This window comes from Triticum urartu, chromosome 6, assembly GCF_003073215.2.
Source record: "Triticum urartu cultivar G1812 chromosome 6, Tu2.1, whole genome shotgun sequence".
Lineage (NCBI taxonomy): Eukaryota > Viridiplantae > Streptophyta > Magnoliopsida > Poales > Poaceae > Triticum > Triticum urartu.
In genome coordinates this window covers 267536833-267560042 of record NC_053027.1, presented here as the reverse complement: position 1 = coordinate 267560042, position 23210 = coordinate 267536833, and positions in this window count along the sequence as shown.

The window sequence follows — 23210 nt, the reverse complement described above, 5'->3', positions numbered from 1 at the left end:
ATGGATTAGTCTGCATGAAGTAGGGTTTCCTTTAATAGTGAAAATTATGGTTTTCGTCTGCGTGGCCAGCAGAGCAGAGGATAGCAAATTGGGAAGATGGTGGAGTGGAAAAAGATCCACATTTAATGACGTGGCAGATGGGGCAATAGAACAAGGTTATGGTTTGAAAAAAGGTAGCATAACTGAGGGTCGGCGGGAAGTGGCTTCGCTCGTGGTTGTCGTCCTCCGCACACACTACGGCAGCGAGCTTGGGGACGGAGGCCATCCCATGCGGGCGCTAGGTCTGAGAGGACGGCCTTGTCGTCAGTGCGTGACCTCGCTCGCCGACGACGAGTCCGTCAATCCTGCACGTCCTTTTCTTCCCCGGCGGATCTGTGACCACCGGTGAGGAGGGAGAGAGGGGCCGTCTTTTTTAGATCTGGAGAGAGAGTGGTAGTGTGAGAAGCAAGTGGGCAGCCCTTAGCAAGAAAGCGCTGAAGCTCCAGCCTATATATCTTTTTTATACTACTAGTACTGGAGGTGGAGTAGTGGTAGAGTAGTTTATATTTTCTCTGCGTACAGTACCAGTTAGTCGTGCTTCAAAACTGATCGGCACGCCATTAAAAAAATAAAGGTCGATAACTAATGCGGCACCTCGGGCCAACGTGGCCAGATCGCATTTTGCACGAGAAATTACACACCATGTTTCGTTGACATGTGGTCCCATTCCAACATATCAGTGCGACGATGGCGAGTAGTAGGAGTATTTCCGAACAGACATGTAGGCCGGGGCGGCTCTTCGTGAACCGTGGCAAACTCGCAACCGTCCACCGACTCTTCACCTTTCCCTCTCGATTTGGAACTGCTGTCGCACACTCTTCCTCTCTCTCCTCCATTTTCCTTCAGCCCTTCACCTTTTCTTCTGCCATTGTTCGATCGTCTTCTCCATGGAGGGAACAGGCTGGAAACGACCCCATTATTCTTGCCCCGATCTGAAAGATGATGTGGTGGAGGAACTCATTAATCGGTGCAACGTCATCACCTCGGCTAGCATGGCAGGTTCGTTCAAGTCCATTCTCGACTCAACTAATAACATCATTACAAGGAACCCAAGAGTCAAGGAGCGGTTTGATCTCCCCTATCTTCTTCGCCGTGACCCTGATGACTGGCACCGGCACGATGGAGGCCCCGCCCTGTGCAAGGTGATGCTGCTTGATAATGATATGTATGATGTTAAGATGCCATCGCTTGAGGGCAAGGCTTGGGCAGGCGCAAATGGAGATTGGGTTGTTTACATTGGGTCCAACTGCGAGTGGGAACTTGTGAATGTGTACACTAGTGACCGGGTTCCACTTCCAAAAATCTCAGCAGACTACCCAGAGGTTGAGCACACCGGTATTGTACATATTAGAGCAGCGGGCTGCATAAGATTGCCGTGTCATCAAGAGGTACCAATATCATTCGCTCATACGATAGGGTTGGCTGGCAAGTGATATTTTTTCACTCTCTCTCTCTCTCTCTCTCTCTCTCTCTTTCTGTTTCCTCTCATTTAACTAGGAGCACGTGAAGAGCTTGGGCATTTGTTGCCTTCCACTATGTGGCCGATGCCATATTTTGCAAAAGTATGCCACATAATACGCATCGATGTCAAATCAAAAGATTTTGGCACCGCTCTCGTGATGTGAGAGAGTTGGCACCATTGTGCACACAGACCCACATGTATAAACAAATCAATCAAACCAACTACACCAGCCTCTCACTCTCCCAAACAAGTGTTTTTTATTGCGTCAGTCCTCTCTCTCTCCCATGCAGTGTTTTTTCATTGGGTGAGTTAATTTGGCACCGGAGCGAAGTAGGTGATCCAGATTGGGGCACCAGGTGAGCAATGGAGGGGCATCGATGCCAAATGCATCACAAGTGAATTTGGCACCGGAGCGAAGTAGGTGATCCAGATTGGGGCACCAGGTGAGCAATGGAGGGGCATCGATGCCAAATGCATCACAAGTGAATTTGGCACCGGAGCGAAGTAGGTGATCCAGATTGGGGCACCAGGTGAGCAATGGAGGGGCATCGATGCCAAATGCATCACAAGTGAATTTGGCACCGGAGCGAAGTAGGTGATCCAGATTGGGGCACCAGGTGAGCAATGGAGGGGCATCGATGCCAAATGCATCACAAGTGAATTTGGCACCGGAGCGAAGTAGGTGATCCAGATTGGGGCACCAGGTGAGCAATGGAGGGGCATCGATGCCAAATGCATCACAAGTGAATTTGGCACCGGAGCGAAGTAGGTGATCCAGATTGGGGCACCAGGTGAGCAATGGAGGGGCATCGATGCCAAATGCATCACAAGTGAATTTGGCACCGGAGCGAAGTAGGTGATCCAGATTGGGGCACCAGGTGAGCAATGGAGGGGCATCGATGCCAAATGCATCACAAGTGAATTTGGCACCGGAGCGAAGTAGGTGATCCAGATTGGGGCACCAGGTGAGCAATGGAGGGGCATCGATGCCAAATGCATCACAAGTGAATTTGGCACATGTTTTGGCCTACATAGCCCACTTTTGTACTCCCTCTGTCCCAAAATTCTTGTCTTAAATTTGTCTAAATACGGATGTATCTAATTACATTTTAGTGTTAGATACATTTGTATCTAAACAAATGTAAGACCAGAATTTTGGGACGGAGGGAATACTACCTCGTATTTAGTATAAAATTTTGACCATAGATTTACCTAAGAAAATGCCAATGCATGCCACTAAAAATTACACCATTTGAAATTATGTTCAAATACGAATCCAACGATATAGTTCTTAGTTACATGCATTAACATTTTGTCAGTTAAATCTATGGTCAAATTTTGATACTACAAAATTGGAAGAGTAAACCAGGACGGAGGTAGTACTTGCTCTTAGGGTAACCATAGAGTTACTGGAGTAGTATAAGTTACTTTCCACTATGGCTAGCCTAGGCTACTATAGTAGTACAGCATAAAAACAATGCAGGTGATCACGTGAGAAAAAATACTAAAAACATTTCTTTCGGTGGAGTGCGTAGATGCAGTTTTGAACACTACACATGTCATCATAATTTGGGAAAATTATGAAAAATTGATCTACATTGTGATTACTGTTTACTTATAGGAAAGAAGTTTCACCTCGATGAGTAGCTTCTCCGTGCATGGAAAGCATGTAAGGAATCCAACAACTTGATCCAGATTGGGGCCGATAGATTTTAGTGCTAAGATCTTCACTGTGCGCATGGACTGGGTCAAGCTTGTGGGAATCATTTTCTGGAAGATGGTTGTAAATACATCAAGAAGAAATTTAAAAATGTGAATTTCAAGAAGACGAAGAAGAAGATGAGTGATGTACCTGAACGATTATGGATCCAATCAAGAGATCAGGGAATTTGGCAGACGAGTACAACAACGCTGTCAATTTTGGCGCGTCAATGACCCTGATTTTTTTGGACCTTCTAGATCCGATACAAGCAATCTCTCAAGGAAAGGCGCATTCTCAATGACCATAACGTGGAACAGCTGGAGTGATCTCTTCCCAATTGATGTCTTGTTGAGGGGCCAACAAGACACATAAATCCATCGGAGATTCGTTGAGGCAATGTGGAGACTAATGAACCCGTGGATCTGCTCAAGACGAAGGTACTCGAGCGCAGTACAGCTGCGGAGCAGGTGCTTCATAGCCTTCTTTGAGATGACAACGTCGAAGAGGTCGAGCTGCTTGAGTTGAGGGAGAAGAAGGGCGAGCGTGGCATTAATCTGGGGAAGATAGCAAGAGCTGAAGCTGGCGTGACGCAGCGTTGGTGTGAGGCGGAGTGCGGACGGCGGTAGAGAGCGACATCGTCCAGCTTCAAGGCTGAGCTCCTCAAGCTGATCTAGGGCGGGGGATAAGAACCACTCATCGAACTTGGGTTGGAACTTACAGTTGGTACTGGACATGCGGATGTCAAGGCGTCTGGCTGGCCCAGGGTGCGATGAAAGGATCTTGGCGACTGCGGCCATGCGTTTGCAATCCCCTTCGCAGAGGCAGCTGTCGACGGTGAGGTTGAGGGGGACGCAGCGCCAGAGGGGGCGCCACCGCCGGGAGAGCAGGGTGGTCCGCACGGCGGATTTGGTGGGTAGGAGGCCGATGATGACGAGCAGCATGTCATCGGGGAGGCTGCTGATGAAGTCCAGGCTCGTCGGATGCGGTTTTGGCTCGAGACGCCTCCGCTTGTTGGCTGCCTTGCCGTCCATCTCAACCGGCAGCGACGCTGGTGTACACGTGTGCTGGGTGTGCGCGAGTGAGTCCTTCTGTGCATGCCGTCGCGCAGTGGTGAATTGTGTGCGAGTGCGTCCTTTTCGCGCAAGAAGTTTGTCCTCAATGCGCCCTCAATTTACTAGTGTGCGGGGTGCTACCCCGAGTGGTTTCAACTTTGTTTACTTCACCGCGTGTCAAATGGGCCTCTAGTATACTTATTTTCACCCACTGCCACATGGGCCAGCACATGAAGATATAGAAGACGAGCTGACAAGGCAGTATGTGGATTGGTTGAACGGTCAACTAAACAATATACGGAGCTATACTCTAACACACTGAGCGTATAATCCGTCGGTATAGAGAGTTCGAGTGAGAGGGGAGGCCCATGAGAGATTGCAGATAGAGAGAGATAGAGAGAGAGAGAGAGAAAGAGCCACTCCCTCCGTTCGATAATGTAGTTCCAACATTTTTTTAAAGTCAAACTTTTGAAACTTTGACCAAGTTTATAAAGAAATTACATATATCTACAATACCAAAGATAAATGATAGTATGAAGTAAGTACATGTTGTGATGAATCTAATGATCGTTCCATATGTAAATGTTTTTCTCCACATATACCAGGTCAAACTTTTCTGAGGTTTGACTTTTCAAAACTTCCATATGCTTATGGACGTGACAGAGTCCCTAACTAGAGAGAGAGAGAGAGCGAGTGAGTGAAAAAAGTGTGTGTGCGTGTGTGAAAGAGACATGGACAACACACGATAAAAGTAGAGAAAAAGCGTGCGTGTCTTATGCAAACATATCACACATGCATCTTTGACAACGAAGGAAAAGTGAGGAGATAGTGTGTGGTTGTTTGGAACCGAGAGAGCAAGACCCCTAGCACGTGGCCAAGATGGGTCAGACAAACAAGGGAGAGAGGTCGAGAGAGACGTACGGAGAAAATGCAGACATGGGGAGGAGAGAGTGTATGTTTGTCATAGAGAGATCCCCTGGAGATCGTGATGGGACTACATGGGTGGGAGATCGAGTGACAAGGTGTGTGCGTGATAGAAGATGCCTCGAGAGATATCGAGATTGACGTATGGATGGAAGGAGACAATACGTGTGTTCCTGATGGCTAGTAAGAGATAATCATACTTAGGAGGGGGGAGTGCTTGCGCCTATGATGGAGTGAGGGATCATGGTACTTAGGGGGGTGCATGTCACATGGAGAGAGAACAAGGGCGGAGAGTGTTGGATGGGTCTATATGTATAGCGCGAGCGAGACATGTGTATGTGTGAACCAGGGAGATATAAGGCCACTTTGGCTTGTGTCCTGAGCATATTTTGCCTGGCCTGGGGTTGTGGCTGGATTTCATGCACGCTTGTTTGGTTGCTACCCTGTGAAAAAGAAAGCCCGCCTGGCCTGGGTTCCCTTGTACTTTAATTAGCCTGGCTGAACTCCAAACACTGCAAGTAGCCTGGCTCAGGTGACCGATTTCAAGCGCCTGGCCGTGCCTGGTCGTGTGGCCATGAGGCTAACAGCAACATGAATGGATATTAGCATTAAATAATTGATGCATGGATTGATTGATGGGACATTGATGCTTTTCCTGGCCCAGGCATGAACCAAACGCTTCAGCACCACACAAGCCTGGCCAGGCAGAAATATTTTACATCTCACGTCCACACCAGGAAGTACCGGCCATCAAGGCATGAGGGTCAGGTCACTAACCAAACTGACCAATAAAGTTTGAGAGAGATTGAGGAGCCCCGATAAGGCTGAGTGGTGCGTCAGATAGCTGAGAGGGGGAAAGAGATATTCCATCTGCTCGATAATGCAGTGCGTGTAAATTTTTTAGAAGTCAAACTTTGGAAACTTTGATCAGGTTTACGCAAATGTTATTTATATCTACAATACCAAAGATACATCATACAAAACTACATCTCATGGTGAATCTAATGGTATATGTTTGCCGTACTAGATGTAATTCTTTTTCTCCACGTACATGGTCAAACTTTGTGATGTTTGACTTTTCAATAAATCTATATGCTATGGACCGAGGAGAGTGCCTCAGTCGAGACAGATCAAGTGCGTGTGAAGGAGAATGAGTAAGTGTGCAAAAAGAGTACGTGTGTGAAAGAGAAAGTGACAACAAACGATAAATTAGAGAGAGTGTGTGTTTTTTCATTTCTTATGCGAACATATCACGCATGCATCTCTGAGATGGAAAAGCGAGGCGAGGAGATACACGAAGATAACTAGTGTGTGATTGTTTGCAACGGAGAGAGACACCCCTGTAGCACATGTCCAATAGAGGTCTGGCCAACAAGGAACAAAGGTTGAGAGGGACACATGGATGGCATGGACGCATGGGGAGGGAGAGAGGGTGTGTTTGTGATAGAGAGATCCCGTCGAGATCGTGAGGGGACTATATGGGTGGGAGATCGAGGGAGTGCGTGCACGATAGAAAGATGCCCCGAGAGAAATCGAGATAGACCATGCACATGTTTGTGATGGAGACTAAGATTAGCTAGTCATATACATATAGGGGGGACTACGTGTGCCTACAATTGAGTGATAGACCATCATACTTGGCTAGTTGGGCATGAGATTGTGTGTGTGCGCGTGTGAGATGGAGAGAGAACGAGGGGGAGAGATAGATTTTTAGATGGGTCTATCAAGTGCGAGTGAGATATGCATGTGTATGTGTGACCCAGGTGGATGGAGAGTTTGAGAGAGGGGGGAAGAGCTCTGACACGACATAGTGTTGCGTGAGAGAGTTACGGGCAAAGAGCCAAGGAATTTGTGTGCGTACGATGAGTGCACCCAAGATATCTAGCTTGGACTAGCTAGAGTATCATACATAGTGTGCGACAGAGACCTATAGATGGTGTATATATGCATGCGAACTAGAAAGACCCCCCCCCACACACACACGCAAAGAGGGAGAGAGAGAGAGAGAGAAAGAGAGAGGGAGAGAAAGGGAGAGGGACCAACAAGGTTTTCGTGTCAGATGCATTCGACAGAATTGAAGATTGTCGGCGAGAGAGAGAGAGAGAGAGAGAACAGGAGTTCGGGAGAGGGGGAGGTCTCGTTTTATGCATCAAAGACTGATATAAACCATGTTTCGATATAAACTTGCATTAAAATATTTAAATTGGAGAACATGTTGTCTGCAATTTACACATGAACGGATATATGCGTATATCAAACAAGTTCATTAATTTGACTTTCAACATGTTCATGGAGTACTATAATACTGTACAACATGCTACTCGATTGAGGAGTTCAATTTTGGATTTAGTTCAATATTTTGACCTACTGAACGAGCTATTTCATTGAATCGAGATATTTCATTTTGGGTTTGATTCGCATTTTTTAGTGGTTCAACTATTTGTCATATAGTAAATCGCTAGCAACGAGCATGTAAAAACACATTACTCCCGAGCATCATCTCTCCATCTAAAAAAGAAGTGGCAAGCTAATATTTCAAAATTTTATCCGAATCAACTTGGTAAGGTAGACATGGATGCTCGTTCTCCCAAAATTTGAACGAACCGTTAAACATCCTCTCTGCTCGGTGGAATTCGCTCGAGAAAATAAATGGGAGACGCGAAATTACCATCCTATGTGGGACACACATCAATTGGCCCGTTGTACATCGAGAGTAGGTTCGTAACTTCATCCAAGCGCGCCTTCTCCTCGGCCGAAATGGCGTGTGCCGAATAATTCATAAACCATGGTCGGCGAAACACGCTCTCCTCGCCCAAAATACCTCGCGCCCACTATTTCAAAACACGCTCTCCTCGCCCGAAATCGCTCGCGCCCACTATAGTTCAAAACACGCCCTCCTCGCCCCAAATCGCTCCCGCCCACTATTTGGGGAGAAGCAAAGTTACTCTATTATCCCCGACCCTCAGTACACAGACCCAAGTCGAGAATCCTATAGGCAAGGGTAGAACTATAACTCCCCCTCACATTTCAGAGAAATGCGTCTGTAAGACATGGTTCCACTCCCCTCCCAATTCCCCACCCGCCCCTCCCCCCGCCCCCCCCGCAAGGCAGGTTTAGGTATGAGAGGTGGTGGCTTCCACCCGCCCCCATTTATACCTCGTGGGCGCCAAATCACCTTCTCCTCGGGAAGCTCCCTTCTCCCGAGCCGCGAAACCTCAGCCCCACCTCCATGGCGCCCCCACCGCACCAATTTCATAGCCACCCTCCTCCCTAATGCCGGAGACGCTGTCCATTTGCCCTCGTGCACTGGGCCGTGTGCCTCTCACTCCGTGCTGCTGGTGCTGCCTCGACGATGGCCGCGTGAACCATACCTGAGCCGATTCACCCAAGCCGTTGTTCACGGTGCCGGAGCGGCTCCAACTTCAGATCCGTCCAGGGTACTGGCGCTGCTTCCGCATAGGCGTCGACCGTCGCGACATCGCTCCTTCCCTGCCGCCGATCGCCACTGCAACCGCGCCGGCCTCACCGACTCAGCAGCTGGACCTGCCTACTTCACCATGCCACCAGATAGGTCGCACCCTCATCTCAAATCACTTTATTTAGGCGTCAGTTGTCTGAATTTTTATTCTGTCCAATCGATTCCCAATGGGAAGCAGCACCCCTCGAGGCGGCGGAGCTCCTAGGCTGCCGGTTGGCTACTTTCTAACGTAAGGGTGCGGGGCAGCAAGTTCGCCGCGGAAGCACCGCTTAGATGGCTATCTTTTAGAGTTGCGTGGGTTGAAGGTACTGCCGCCACCGGATCCGGATGACGGGGAGTCTTTGTGGATTGGCCCGGGGGCGGCGCAACCACGGCAGTGCGGTGGGGCGGGGAGCGCGGTTTTGGCCGGGGCCACGGACGGCGGAGGCAGGCTACTCTGCTGTTGGTCGCTGGCTCTTCGGGGAAGATTCCGAACAATGTCAGCCGGGAGGCACAAGACGGCCAGCCATCCGGCGTAGATCGGACAATACCAAAATAAAATAAAATCATGTGACCCCAATTTAGTCTTCAGTCAATAGACGTGTGACCACTCTCGTACCATGCTGTTGATCTCTTAGTGTATTTCTTCAGATCAAAGAGATGTGTCGTTCTTAACATTATGCGTTATCTGCATCTTCAGACACACCGTCTTCCGACTCACCGTAGCTGCTCCAACAAGGGAAGCATACACCAGAAGGGAGCTATAGTCCCCACTCAACAGTTCCCTGCATCGAATGCGTGTGCCCGACATGGACAGCCGCAACAACTGCAGGGCCATCGACAAGTCAGTACATGATGCTCACTCCTATGGATGGCAGCTAGATAGGTTGTACCCTCATCTTACTTGTGTGCAACATTTATGGCTTTGTTATTCATCTAAGCATGGAAAATAGATCATCACATTTCACTGTATATTCATGCTGATCTCTTACGGGTCTTGTTCAGGAGTTAATGTTGTTCCATAGTTCAGCTAAGATACTTGTTCTTTAGGTAACGATGTTCCATAGTTATCATCCATCAGCCAATGCTATCCCACAGGCTGGTGATTATAGTATTATACCACTTCTAGTATTACCTATGTTGTTCCTTAATACTTTTGTGTGCCATCTAGTTAATCTTGAGTACAAACGATACATATTCTGTAGCTTTCATCTGTGTTCTCCCTTTAGTTTATGAGACCTATTGCTTCTAGTTAACCCCAGTCCTACTATTTATGTCGTCTCCTACAGGCACTCATTACATAAATCTAACTACTAGTTGTCTTCCATGCATGTCAGATATAATTGCCCACACTGATATATCCACAAGAACCTCACGGAGCAATGTAAAGGCCAATAAATTTGATATCAATGATACCCAATATGATGGAACATGTAAAGGCAGTTCTTCAGAAGACTTGCAGACAGATGATGAATCCTCTTCACCCCACAAGGTCCTTGCTCTAACTTGGCCTGTGATATGGTTACAACATGCATATAATATCCTTGAGTGTATTTACTCTGTTGCAATGCCATGTGCTTAGCATGCTGATCATGCATGTAAATATGTCATGCCTTCTTGTTTTTCAGTACCTATTCCATTCATGATAACATGTTTTCAAATTCAAGTACTATCATTCTACTCTATTGCAATGCCATCTGCTTAATTTGGACATCATGCTTCTGAATATCTTATGCATTGTTATTCATCAGTACGTACTTCATCTGTCTACCATACCATGTTTTTTTACATTGAAGTGTTGTTCTAGTGCTCTGTTGCAATGCCATCTTATTTTCCCAATCATACACGTGTATGTTGCCTTAGTTATTTCTGTATGTATTCCGCTAGCATACAGTTTTACATTCAACTAGTGTTTTTTTGTTGTGTTGTCCTGTCTTATCCCTAGCTCTTACACCATACTCCCTCCGTGCGGATTACATGTTGCCGAAATGGATAAAAAAGGATGTATCTAGAACTGAAATACGCCTAGAACCATCCATTTTTTCCGGATGGAGGGAATACATGTCAATATGTCATGCCTTGCTATTCTTCAGTACCTATTCCATCTCTCTGCTGTCGCATGTTTTATAATTAAAACACCATTCTTCTATACAAGGCATGCAAGGGGAAGACGACTATGTTAGAATCTGAAGGGTTACAAACAAGGCCTTTGCAAAAGATCCAAACGCCAGGAGATAATAAACCAACTCCAATTTTTATAGATACTACTCTAGCACAGAGAAACCCAACTCCTACTGATAATAAGCAGATTCCACTGGCCAAAGAACTAGTCCGCTCCAGTCTAGCAAAAATATGTCAACTCAATTCTAAGAACCGCGTGCGTATCCTTGCATCATGAAATTTTATAGCATGCTGATCATATTTTCTACATGTTTCTTACCCATCTCTCTTTTAGAAAATAAGCTTAACAGATAGAAGAATTTCTGCAATGGTATCGTTCATGAGGAAAGATTCTTGCGGGAATTCTCTATGCTCCAATGTAGATGTAAGTACCTGTTGTATATCACTATATTTTTACATCAGCATGTATTTTGTTAATCGGCATGAATCCAACCTTTATATGATCTAAATTTAGTTGTAGCAAAATGTATGATTAAAGGCCACAATGTTGATTTTTGCAAGGAAAACCGCCTGGTAGTTTTGCATCCTGAGTTGCATGCGGGTACTATCACATATCAGTGGGTTTGAATACTTTGGTTCTGCAGTGGGTTTTTCAGTGTTTTTTACTGTGTTGTCCTGTCGTATCCCTAGCTCTTACATCATACTCCCTCCGTCCGGATTAAATGTCACAAAAATGGATAAAACTGGATGTATCTAGAACTGAAATACGCCTAGACCCATCAATTTATTTCTAGATGGAGGGAATACATGTCAATATGTCATGCCTTTCTATTCTTCAGTACCTATTCCATCTCTGCTGTAGCATGTTTTATAACTGAATCACCATTCTTCTATATAAGGCATGCAAGGGGAAGACGGCTATGTTAGAATCTGAAGGGTTACAAACCAGGTCTTTGCAAAAGATCCAAATGCTAGGAGATAATAAACCAACTCCATTTTTCATAGATACTGCTCCAGCATAGAGAAACCTAACTCCCACTGATAATAAGCAGACTCCAGTGGCCAAAGAACTAGTCCGCTCCAGTCCAGCAAAAGAATGTCAACTCCATTCTATGAAGCGTGTGCGTATCCTCGCATCATGAAATTTTATAGCATTCTGATCATATTTTCTACAAGTTTCTTACCCATCTCTCTTTTAGAAAATAAGGTTAAACAATACAAGACTTCCTCCATTGGGATCGTATTCAAGGAAAATATGTTGCGGGAATTCTCCGTGCTCCAATGCTGATGTAAATACCTGTTGTATATCACTATATTTTTACATCAGCATGTATTTTGTTAATCGGCGTGAATCTAACCTTTATCTGATCTAAAATTAGTTGTAGAAAAATGTTAAAGGCGCCAATGTTGATTTTTGTAAGGAAAACTGCCTGGTAGTTTTGCATACTAGGCTGCATGAATGTACTATCTCATATCACGCACATTACTGAATTGTAGTGCTTCTCTGGTTGCCCATTCATTCATTGTGTCCATGTTGCTTTCGTATTACCTCACCTGGCTGATGATAGTTGTGCCATATTGTGTTAATTTGGTGTAGGCTAGTTGCCCAAATGTTCGTTGTGTCAATGTTGCTTTCCTATTATCTGACTTGGCCAATGATAGCAATGCTAGTGTGTTAATTTTGTGCAGGCTGCTGAAGATAAGAAGACAAACTCTGAAAATAGCAAGGCAACCCCATTGTTTCTTTCCAATAAACCTAGGCCAGGTAATATGGCAATAACTCATGATTAATCAGTTTGGTTCCCGTCCTAATTTATGTTATGATGCAGTGGTCGAGACACTCTCCACTATCAATAATACAAGCCTGCCAAAATCGCCATATGAATGTATTCAGTATCCTCTGTCTCAAATGCAACGGAATAAATGTATGTTTGTGAACCAATTAATGGCTGAAGCAATGATGGAAATGGTGGATGAATTAGAGGTGCAGAGTCGTGCGACACAACAACTGATTAATGTTTTCAGAGACAGTGTAGCAAAGCAGCAAGAACTTGCCCACATGCTTATGGGCATCATCTGTGCCGAGGTTGCAGATTGTGACATTGTAGATGGTTAGGTTCTTCTCATTTATTTGCACTGGCATCAATCTTTGATTGCCCAGTGGATGTAATTTCCTGTAATATATGCTGGATGTGCAACGTTATTCCCTGTATGCCGTACCTTTGTTTGATCGGTTTTGGTCCTGTGCATAATTGCTCGTCGTAATGGGCTCAAATTATCTAATTTGGCCTAAAGACATGAACGAACTTCAGTGGTCCCATAAGTTAATGGGCCGTTACTGGGCCGAAAGTTAATGGTCGGCCCTCTTACCTCCTGGGTCGTTAACAGGCCGGCATCGAAGCGGGCAATAGGTGGACCCAATTTATTTCACGGGCCGTTAACAGGCCGTTACTAAGTTTGGGCTACATATGGCCCGGCTATACTATAGGCCTTTAGCAGGCTGAAAGAGACAGCAGGCTTATACTGGACCATGAAGAGCATGGGCCGCTAAGCGGCCGAAAGTCAGGTCATATTGTAAATGGCCCAACTGTGTTTTGCGCCTTTAGCAGGCCGAAAGAGAAACCGGGATGGTATTGGACCATGAAGGGCATGGGCCGTTAAAAGGCCGAAACTAAGGTCTGACTACAAATGGCCCAACTCATTTATGGTCCGTTAACAGGCTGAAAGGCACACAGGGCCAGGAATTGGCCCAACACTTAAATGGGTCGCTAAAAGGCCAAAACTCAGGTCCGACTACAAATGGCCCAACTGATTTATGGGCCGTCAACAGGCTGAAAGTGACACCGGGCCATAAATTGGCCCAACACTTAAATGGCCGCTAAAAGGTCGAAACTCAGGTCCGACTACAAATGGCCCATCAGATTTATGGGCCGTCAACAGGCTGAAAGACACACCGGGCCGGAAATTAGCCCAACATTTAAATGGGTCACTAAAAGGCCGAAAGATGTACATCTTGAAAATTGGCCCATGCATTAAATGGGCCGTTAACAGGCCGAAATCTCATCGGGCCGATATTCAGCCCAAATATATAGCGCGCTATTAACGGGCTCGAACTGACGATGGGCTGCAATGGTGTCAAATCATTAACGGGCCGTTGACGGGCCGAATTGGCACATCTCGTATGGGCCGTGGGCTTAAATGGACCTGACACAAGTAGGCCTTATATGGGCCGGCCTGCTAATTTTTACTGGGCCGGCCTTTTTCACCGGAATGGGCCACTATTGGGCCATGCCACGTGTCGACCTATCATAGGCGCCTCCTGTCCAATGAGTGGATGACCTCTGTCCCAACGGTGAGGCAACACGTGTTTCCTGTAGCTAATGATGATTTTACACGTGGAAAATCCCCATAGGTCCAGGCTGTTAACGGGTTATCGGATCCAAAACCGGACCCGATAGCTTAACGACGTTCTGTTACGGTGGATGCCACGTGTCGGTCACCCTTGACGAAAGCACTTCTGTGACGCGCGATTTATTGTCATGGAAGTGGACACTTCCGTGATGATAATTTTGGTAATGTCATGGAACACTTCTACGACAGCACAGGTATGACTATCTTGATTCTGTCATAAAATCGTCATGGATGTACATGCATGACAAAAAACGCGACCTACTGTGACAAACACGTATCATCACGGAACTGTATTTTTTTGTAGTGACTTTGTTCATCATATGCATGAAGAAAGCAGGGGCATTGGTGAGACCAAAGGACATCACTGTATATTCATAAAGACCATACCGAGTAGTGAATGCGGTCTTTGGAATATCTTCCTTTTCAATTTTGAGCTGATGATATCCGGTCCGTAAATCGATCTTAGAGAATACCTTAGCCCCACTGAGCTGATCAAACAAATCATCAATCCTTGGCAGCGGATATTTATTTTTGATGGTGACCTCATTCAGCTGACGGTGATCTACGCACATGTGAAGGCTGCCATCCTTTTTGTCCATGAAAATAGCGGGTGATCCCCATGTGAAGAGCTGGGACGAATATATCCTTTTTGGAGCAGTTCATCAAGCTGTTTCTTTAGCTCCACTAATTTAGATGAAGGCATCTGGTAATACTTCTTGTATACCGGTGCAGTTCCGGGCACAAGATCTATTGCAAATTCCAGTTCTCGGTCTGGTGGCATGCCTGGCAGTTGTTCTGGAAATACATCAGGGTACTCGCTGACCACATGAATTAATTCCAACTCAGCCATAGCGGTGAAAACCAATTCTTGCTTGGATATATTCTTGTGAGCATAGAATTTGGTAGTCTGCCCGTTTAGACTGGTCAAAGTGACTTCTCGTGTTGCGCAGTTTATACAAACTTGATATCGGGTCAACCAATTCATACCCAATATAATATCCAACTTTTCAGACTCAATAATTATCAGAGAGGTTGGAAAGTAGACTCTGTTGATATTGATTTCCAGATCACGGCAGACCATGTTGCTATTGATTAGAGATCCCGGGGTTTGTACCAGCATATTTTTGCCCAAAAGTGTACAAGGAAATTTGTTTTGGGCAGCAAGACTCCTAGAAATAAAAGAATGGGAAGCCCGGAGTCAGATAAAATTACGGCAGGTATGTCATTAACAGAAAACATACCAATGATGACTTCGGGGTTCTCTTATGCTTCATCGGCTGAGAGATGATGCACGTGCCCAGTAATGTTTTGCTGGGTCGGGCATGACTCTATAAAGTTGACTTGTGGCCTGAATGGGGCATCCTCCTTGTTGTTCTTGGGGCACTGTTTGGCATAATGTCCGTTCTTCCCACAAATGAAGCACGAATTGTTGCGCTGACGCTCCTCACGTATTAGGTTGGTCATGACATTCTTGACTTGAGTGGTGGTCTTGTTAACATTCTGTTGCCAATTGGGCTTGTATTCCACCTGAGGCTGCTGCCAGGTTCGAGCCTTGTGCACTGGTTGCACATCCTTCTTTGGCTCAAACTTATGCTTGTTGTCGTTGTTGGCAGGCCTATTATCTGATATAAGCTTGTGCTCCCGTTCAGCAATGAAAGCCTTGTTTACCAGAGTTTGGAAATTTGGGAAGTCAAACATACTGAGAGTACACCAGAGTTGCGGATTTAAGCCTCCAAGAAATCTGTCAATCTTCCTTTCTGCGGTGGCCACGTCATAAAGGGAGTAATGGGCCAGGTGATTGAATTTTTGCAAATATTCACCCACAGACTGATTTCCTTGGACGAGTGCGAGAAATTCACAATGCTTAACCTTCATAACTCCAATAGGGATATGATGTTTCCGAAACTGATCCTTAAATTTTTCCCAGGTGATTTCTTCATCAGCAGGCCACATGGCTTTTGTATTTTCCCACCATATGGCAGCAGCGCCTTCAAGATAATGAGTTGCAAATGGAACTTTATCATTTTCTTCAGTACGAGCAATCTCAAGCTTTTTCTTAATGGTACACAACCAATCGTCTGCATCCAATGGGTTAACAATCTGACTGAAATTGGGTGGCTTGGTCCTTTGAAAATCTGACAGCTTTGAGTAATGACCGTTCTGATTTTCATTCTGTCCAACCATAGCTTGCAAACTTCTTAATATTTCAAGCAGATCATTGTTCCTTCTTTCCTCAAACATACGCAGAATTTGCTCGGTGGAGGGCGGATTTGGCGGTGGAGGCGGTGGCGGAACGTACGGCTTGGGAGAATGTCCTGCCTGTCGTGCGAAACGACGAACAGGAGTTCCCTCACAAATGTTGCTACTGCTGCCTCCCCATGTCATCCTATTGTGGATTTTTCCCAAGACAACACAATCGAGATGAGAAACATCCAAGAATGAATTTGGGGAAAAGCCAGCGACAAATCCTAGAAGAAAGCAAAAGAGTGAAGAAAATACGGCGAATAAATTCCCAATATAATTATACATAGGCTCATACATGAAAGATAAACAACATGACAGGTTCAACTACTCTCATACATGCAACGAAACATCATGACTCGTACGACTACATTCGTACATCATCGGGACGACTGTGAATACTCCGAGGTACTACTGCTCTGCTGGTGCTGTGGTGTCCTCCCCTGAAGCAGACTCGGATCCTGAACTGACGTGGTTAACGGAAACCTCCAGGTTAAAGGTAACACGACGACGCCGCCTCAAGGGCTCTCTCTCAGGGGCAGGGGCAGGATGAAGCATCTGGATTGCAGGAGTGGTGAGAAGTGAAACCCACTCGGCAGGAGTACTGAGAGGGTTCACCGTCGAGGTGCATGAGCTACTCGGGGGAGTAACCGGTGAAATAGGGGAACTAGAACTGGCTGGAATATAGGGAGTAAATCCCAGAGAAGATGGAGTAGTGGCAGATCTACTAGTGACCAAAGCAGCGGCTAAAGCAGTACGGGCACGAGTCAGCTCTCGAGCCAGCTCGTGGATCATAAGATAGCTAGCAGTGACATAACGAACAAGGTGGCTAGCAACACTATCAGACTCCGGATCAATGATCTAGAAGCGGACACTACCATTGTCGTGCAGAGAAGGGTAGTAATAGAAACCTGGATGGTTTTGCATTCAGATCTCGTTGTAGCAAAGCTCAACAAGGACCTCGAATGCAGCAAACTGGACAACCTGGGAAGCGGTAGAGGCGTAACCGCTCCGAGAAGTACGAGTGTAAGAGCCGGAATCGGAACTAGTGCGCAGAGTAACAACTGCGTGATATTCATACACTGAATTAGCTAGACGCTCCCGGTACACACGATAGACTGGATCGTCTCTAAGGGGGTATAGCCGACGCCACATGTTGCGAAGAAGGTGCGGTGACATGTACGGCATCAGCTGCAACTGGCACGGATACGGCACCGGAGCCATCTACACTCACAACCATTAGCAGGTTAGCATAAAAATATAAATCAAGTGCATGCAATGCAACAATCAGCTACATTAGCTACCGACACTCAACTAAAACTCGTATATAATGTCGAGTTAACACGTCATAGTCTAGCGTGGCCTACAGTCAGCGCGGCTCTGATACCAAGCGTTGTGGCACCCCGGCTCAGAGCGACCGGTTTACCCTGCATTGCCAGCCCAGAGACCATGTCTTCTGGCAACACACAACATCTTGGTATAGAAAACAACCGCTTTATTGATGCTAGCGGGTCGGAGTTTATATTACAATAGATGTCGAGGCCGAGCAGCACACACGGTGTGGCTGAACAATATGTACATTATTTAGTGAACATAATGGGGCCTCGATCATATCAACTATGTGGCAGCGGAACAACGTCGTAGTGGTAACTCCATAGCACAGGGACACCGATGTGGACACGATCTAGACTCGAGCAGCGCTCCTTTCCAACGCGACTTTCCTAAAATCTGGCATGACATGCCAAGTTAGTGCATTGAATGTACTTGCAAGCTCACAACAGGCATAATCATAGTGACAAACAATATCATGATATTTAACCAATTAATAATGCAGTAATGTTCCAAAATGTTGTGCTCATGCTCTTGGGATAAACGTCCCTCGGGACCAACTTACCAACCGTGATCATTCTCGGATCACAAAACAAACCTCCATCGTGGTCTTAACCAGAGTAACTTGTGATCCTTACGGCGATCACCACCACACCACCATCGTGGTCTTAACCAGAGTAACTCGTGATCCTTTCGGCGATCACCACCATGCCACCATCACGGTCTTAACCAAAGTACCTCGTGATCCTTTCGGCGATCACCACCACGACCCATATTGGGTCTCGAACAGCTCGATGGCCTTTCTGCCATCATCATCAGTGCAATGATCATAACTTAGTGTGTGTGTTTATTAAACATTGACTCATGGTGGGACCTACTACGAGTTGTCCATGACCGTGGACTCGACTATCGATAGATTATACACTCTGCAGAGGTAGCACATTGTACCCACACCACGGAACACATGGCCTCGCACTCCCATTCGGGTGGACCAACGGCATTCCGACAAAACCCTTCCATTGCCATGACACTCTCCCGGCCACTCTGACCCAATCCCCAACGGGCTAGTCCTGGGTGGCCCCGTGTCTACCAAAGACACACCGACCACCATCATGGCCAAAACAATCCCACTCGGGGACCTGGTACCAAAATCTCAACAACGGGCACACAAGGTTATGCCTGCTTACCGGGCCAGGGTAAGCACGCCCATAACCTTCCCTAGTTGGAGGCACCGACCAGAGACATGTCAATGGACCGAATCAAGGCCTTCCTACAAAGGCAAATGTGGTTGCACTGGGAAAATCTGGATTCAGCGGCACCATGACCCAGTCAACGATATATTCAAGTTGAGTTATATTCAGGTTCAACTTAAAATGAAAATGACCGGTGTCATAGCATGCCATGAAATGCAATACTACACATGCATCATATAATACGAAAATGACTAATGTCAACCATATTCACACTAAGCATAAGCATCAACAACTTATCTTACTTTCCTGGTCTCACTTTAACAATATATTTTTCAGCAAGTCACATTATTTTCTCATGCAAGAAAATAACTTCGATTAATTCCTCATATGCATAGCAAAGATTCTACCATCATCACCTCAAGCAAATCCTAATTTCTTTACCAATCAAGTTAGGTTCAAACATTCTGGAAATTAAGTCAAATGGCTACACCAACACTAAACATGATATATTCTAGCAAATTTAACCATTTATTTATGCAAGAAAATAACTTTAAGCAATTATTCATACACATAACAACTCATTTTATCATTACCATAATTAGATCTTAGCCTCTTTACCAACTAAACTAGTTTCAAGGTTCTGTAAATCAAGCATAATACCAGCACACACTTTAACAGCATATAAATAACATAATAGTTATTTAAAATGCATGGATTAAACATTCAATTCAAGTAAGAAACTCATCAATATTGAAATGGCACCACGAAAATGTTGTTGTGGCTTGCCTTAGTGCAGATGAGGTTCGCAAGCCTTCTGGTCATCCTCAAGACAAGCCTCACCCTCTGAAAATAATTTTAAACACAAGAAGAAAATATCAAGAACTCTTCTGAAATTCTAGACAGCTCATAAAAATCTCATTTTTGGTGAGCTGCTAGATTTCCTTGCAAAGAACATAATGCAAAAAGAATCAATTCATTTGGACTTATGGTTGAAAAGTTAGGGCTATTTGAAGCTCTCTGGAATTGAATGAAATTTGAATTTAAATAAACAGACTAGGGGGGAGTGACGTCGAAGGCATAAAGCCTCAGGGCGCCACCACTCGTACCGCTTCGTGCGCGTACAGAGTGGCTGACTAGCCGGCCCCGCTAGTCAGGTGAGAAGGAGGGGTGAAGGAAACAGGGGAAGGTCGCGGCTTCGCCGGAGCTCTCGCCGGCGATGAGGGCTCCTTGGCCAAAACCAGAGGGAGGGATCGAGAGAGGGGGTTGAGGCTCACCTGCCCGTACCCGTAGCGTAGCTAGTGGCGGTCGGACGGCGTCGGAAACTTCCTCGCAAACGGAGGCAGAGGGCGGGGGTCACCGAAGATGAAGAATACAGCGAGCAGAGGCAGCTCCAGGGGCTCTAGGGGGAAGGGATGGCTTCTCCGGAGAGAGGCGGAGGCCCTGGAAGGATCACCCTAGCCTGGGAGGGGCCGGAGCTACTGCGGCGACCAGTGGGGATCGCCGACGAGCTCAATCTCGAGGGCGGCGGCCCGTGGCCTGCCCGGCCGGGCTACGGCTTCCTACACGATTGTGGGGTGTGTGGGAGTGGTGGATGGTGCTCGAGGAGGCTGGGGGCGGCTCCATTTATAGGCGAGCAGAGAGGGGGGTTCGGGCTCCGCCGGTGGACACCTGTCCACGGCGCCCGGCGACGAGCGACGTCGGTGAGAGGGGGAGAATGCGACGCAGCTCACGCGGGAACTGTGGGCAAGCGGGGACGAGCACAGGAACGAGGAGATGGCAACGAGCACAGTGTGCACCGCACTGTTGGGTTGGCCGGACCATGCCCGTGCTCGCGGCAGCGAGCTCCGGCGTCGGCGAGCGCCGGGGAGGAGTAAATGGTGTTGAGACGATGATGGTGGCGAGGTTTGGCATGGTTAGGAAGGCGGGGAAGCGAGCACGCGAGCAACAAAGGGAGTATGCCAGCATGCCTGGACGAATGCGGTAACCATGTGAACTATGACCACATGCCGACCTAAGCCCAAACACCATGTCTGGCACGTTGTTCGTGGTAGTTTGAATGTTACCACGCCTTGGTTTGGCTCCAGGTGCAGTAGAGAAGATTTCACACGCCAGGTAAGCTTCTGACCAGTAACTTTGAGGAGTCACTGAGGTTAAATGTCTGGGAGTTGGGGGCTGTGCTTTGGAGGCTAGCCATCATCTACTAAGGTGATGATGCATAAGAAAATTCAGGCACAGGGGAGCAAGTAGAATGGTAGTTGCTGTAGAAACCACCATTTTTGTCCAGAACAGAAAATATTTTTTGTAGCAAAAATATTCCAAAAAGTGATGAAATATTTTTGCTCAGGAAGGTGCCCTAGGGTTCAAAGAATATTTGGGAATTTTCTCAGATTTTTGTGGGCCATAAAAATGAGGGTTGCTTTGGAGCTCATTGAACTAGCTAGGGTTTTAGAGAAGAAAATAAATGTTTTTCATTTAAGAAAAAAATTCCCAAGATTATTTTGAGATGGATCAGAAGGGGAATGGTGATTAGAGAGGGGAATGATGCACTTGGGTGAAAGCCAAGGGTACCCAAGTGTTTAAGTCCATATGAAAAGATTCAGAAACCCCAACTTTCAAAATAAATCCAAATGAAAATCAGGCAAATAAGAGAGGGCAAAATCAGGCTGTCACAGTCGGACTCGGTGGAGACTATGGAAGGTACTGGGGAGACCTCCCCCTGCGCCTACCCGGCCACCTCCTCATCCTTTTTGACGGTGATGGCGGTGCCGGCGAGCACCCTGCTCAGGAACCCTTGCACACTGTCGGGGTCACCACGAGATCCAGGGGCACCCCCCGAAGAAGCCGAAGCCGGGGGTCCTGAAGAATAGCCGGTCGGCATTGATCCCCTGAGGTGGCGCCTCCCACTTGCCGCCAACTGGCGTTGACGCAGGCTCGGGCACCACGCCCCTGTCTGCCCCCGGGCTCACACACCCGTGCTCCAGCCTGCGAAGACTAGGGGCATGGTGCTTCTAAAGAGGGCGAGTGATTACACCGCCGTGGATTAGTAAGTGATCTGCACTGATCTTCCTTCTTTGCTCTTGTTGTAGGATCTTGATGCCTCCCTTTGGAATGGCTAGGCCTGCACCGGTGGTGAAGAAGAAGAAGGAGATAGATGTGGTTTCACAGCTCAGCAGCTTGCCGCGGCACACCACCCCCGGCACAGAAGGGCGGTGATAGCCCTCGTGCTCTTATGGCAGGGTTGTCCTCACGAGACCCAGGGGCCTAGCCTCAGGAGGAAGCGGTCTCCGTAGCTAGGTCGGCTCTGGAGGTGCTTGCCCTCAGCTCGGCTGCTGAGGTTCCAAAGGATCCGGAGCCCCCGGCCCCCTCTGCTGCCGCTAACTTGCCGATCCTGACGCCGACGCCACCTCATGCTTCGCCTGGTACTCTGGAGGAGGCTTTTTCCACACTAACCCAACTTCGCGACGATCTTCAAGGCACTAACCGTCGCCTGGCGTCAGGTCGCCTGGAGTTGATCTCGGGGTGGCTGTGATCTGATGCATCCATCAGGGCGGCATGGAGCCACACCTTAGCGGCCTCCGAGGAAGGTAAACAGATTGCCGGCCTGGCCGCGGCCACCCGCGACGTGGCGTTCAAGGATGCAAAGGCTGCCAAGGAGTGATGTTCGGTGGCAAAGGCCGAGCTAGAGACCATGCGCAAAGAGCGTGCCACCGAGGCTCGCCAGTGCGAGGCATGGGAGGAGCTTAAGGCTCGGGAAGACGCGGTTGCTGGTCGTGACACTGAGCTGGAGCAGTCAGCGCGGGAGCAGGCCGTAGAGCGCGATCGCCTAGAAAAGCTGAAGAAGGGGGTGGAGGAGGAGAAGGTCCGACTGGAGGCCAAGGCGAAAATCCTTTCCAACGATCGTGTTGCCTTTGATTCTCTTGAGGAGAGGTCCCGCAAGGCACTTTGTAACACCCCGGATGTGATTTACCCAATTTGTACTCCAACTCTTGCCGTTTCCGGCCTTAAGTTATTTTATTTTCTCGAGTTCGGGTTTTTGTCTCACGTGTTGTTGTCGTTGTCATGCATCTCATATCATGTCATCATGTGCATTGCATTTTCATACGTGTTCATCTCATGCATTCGAGCATTTTCCCCGTTGTCTGTTTTGCATTACGGCGCTCCGTTCTCCTCCGTTGGTCATTTCTACCTTTCTTTCGTGTGTGGGGATTAAACATTTCCGGATTGGACCGAGACTTGCCAAGCGGCCTTGGTTTACTACCGATAGACCGCCTGTCAAGTT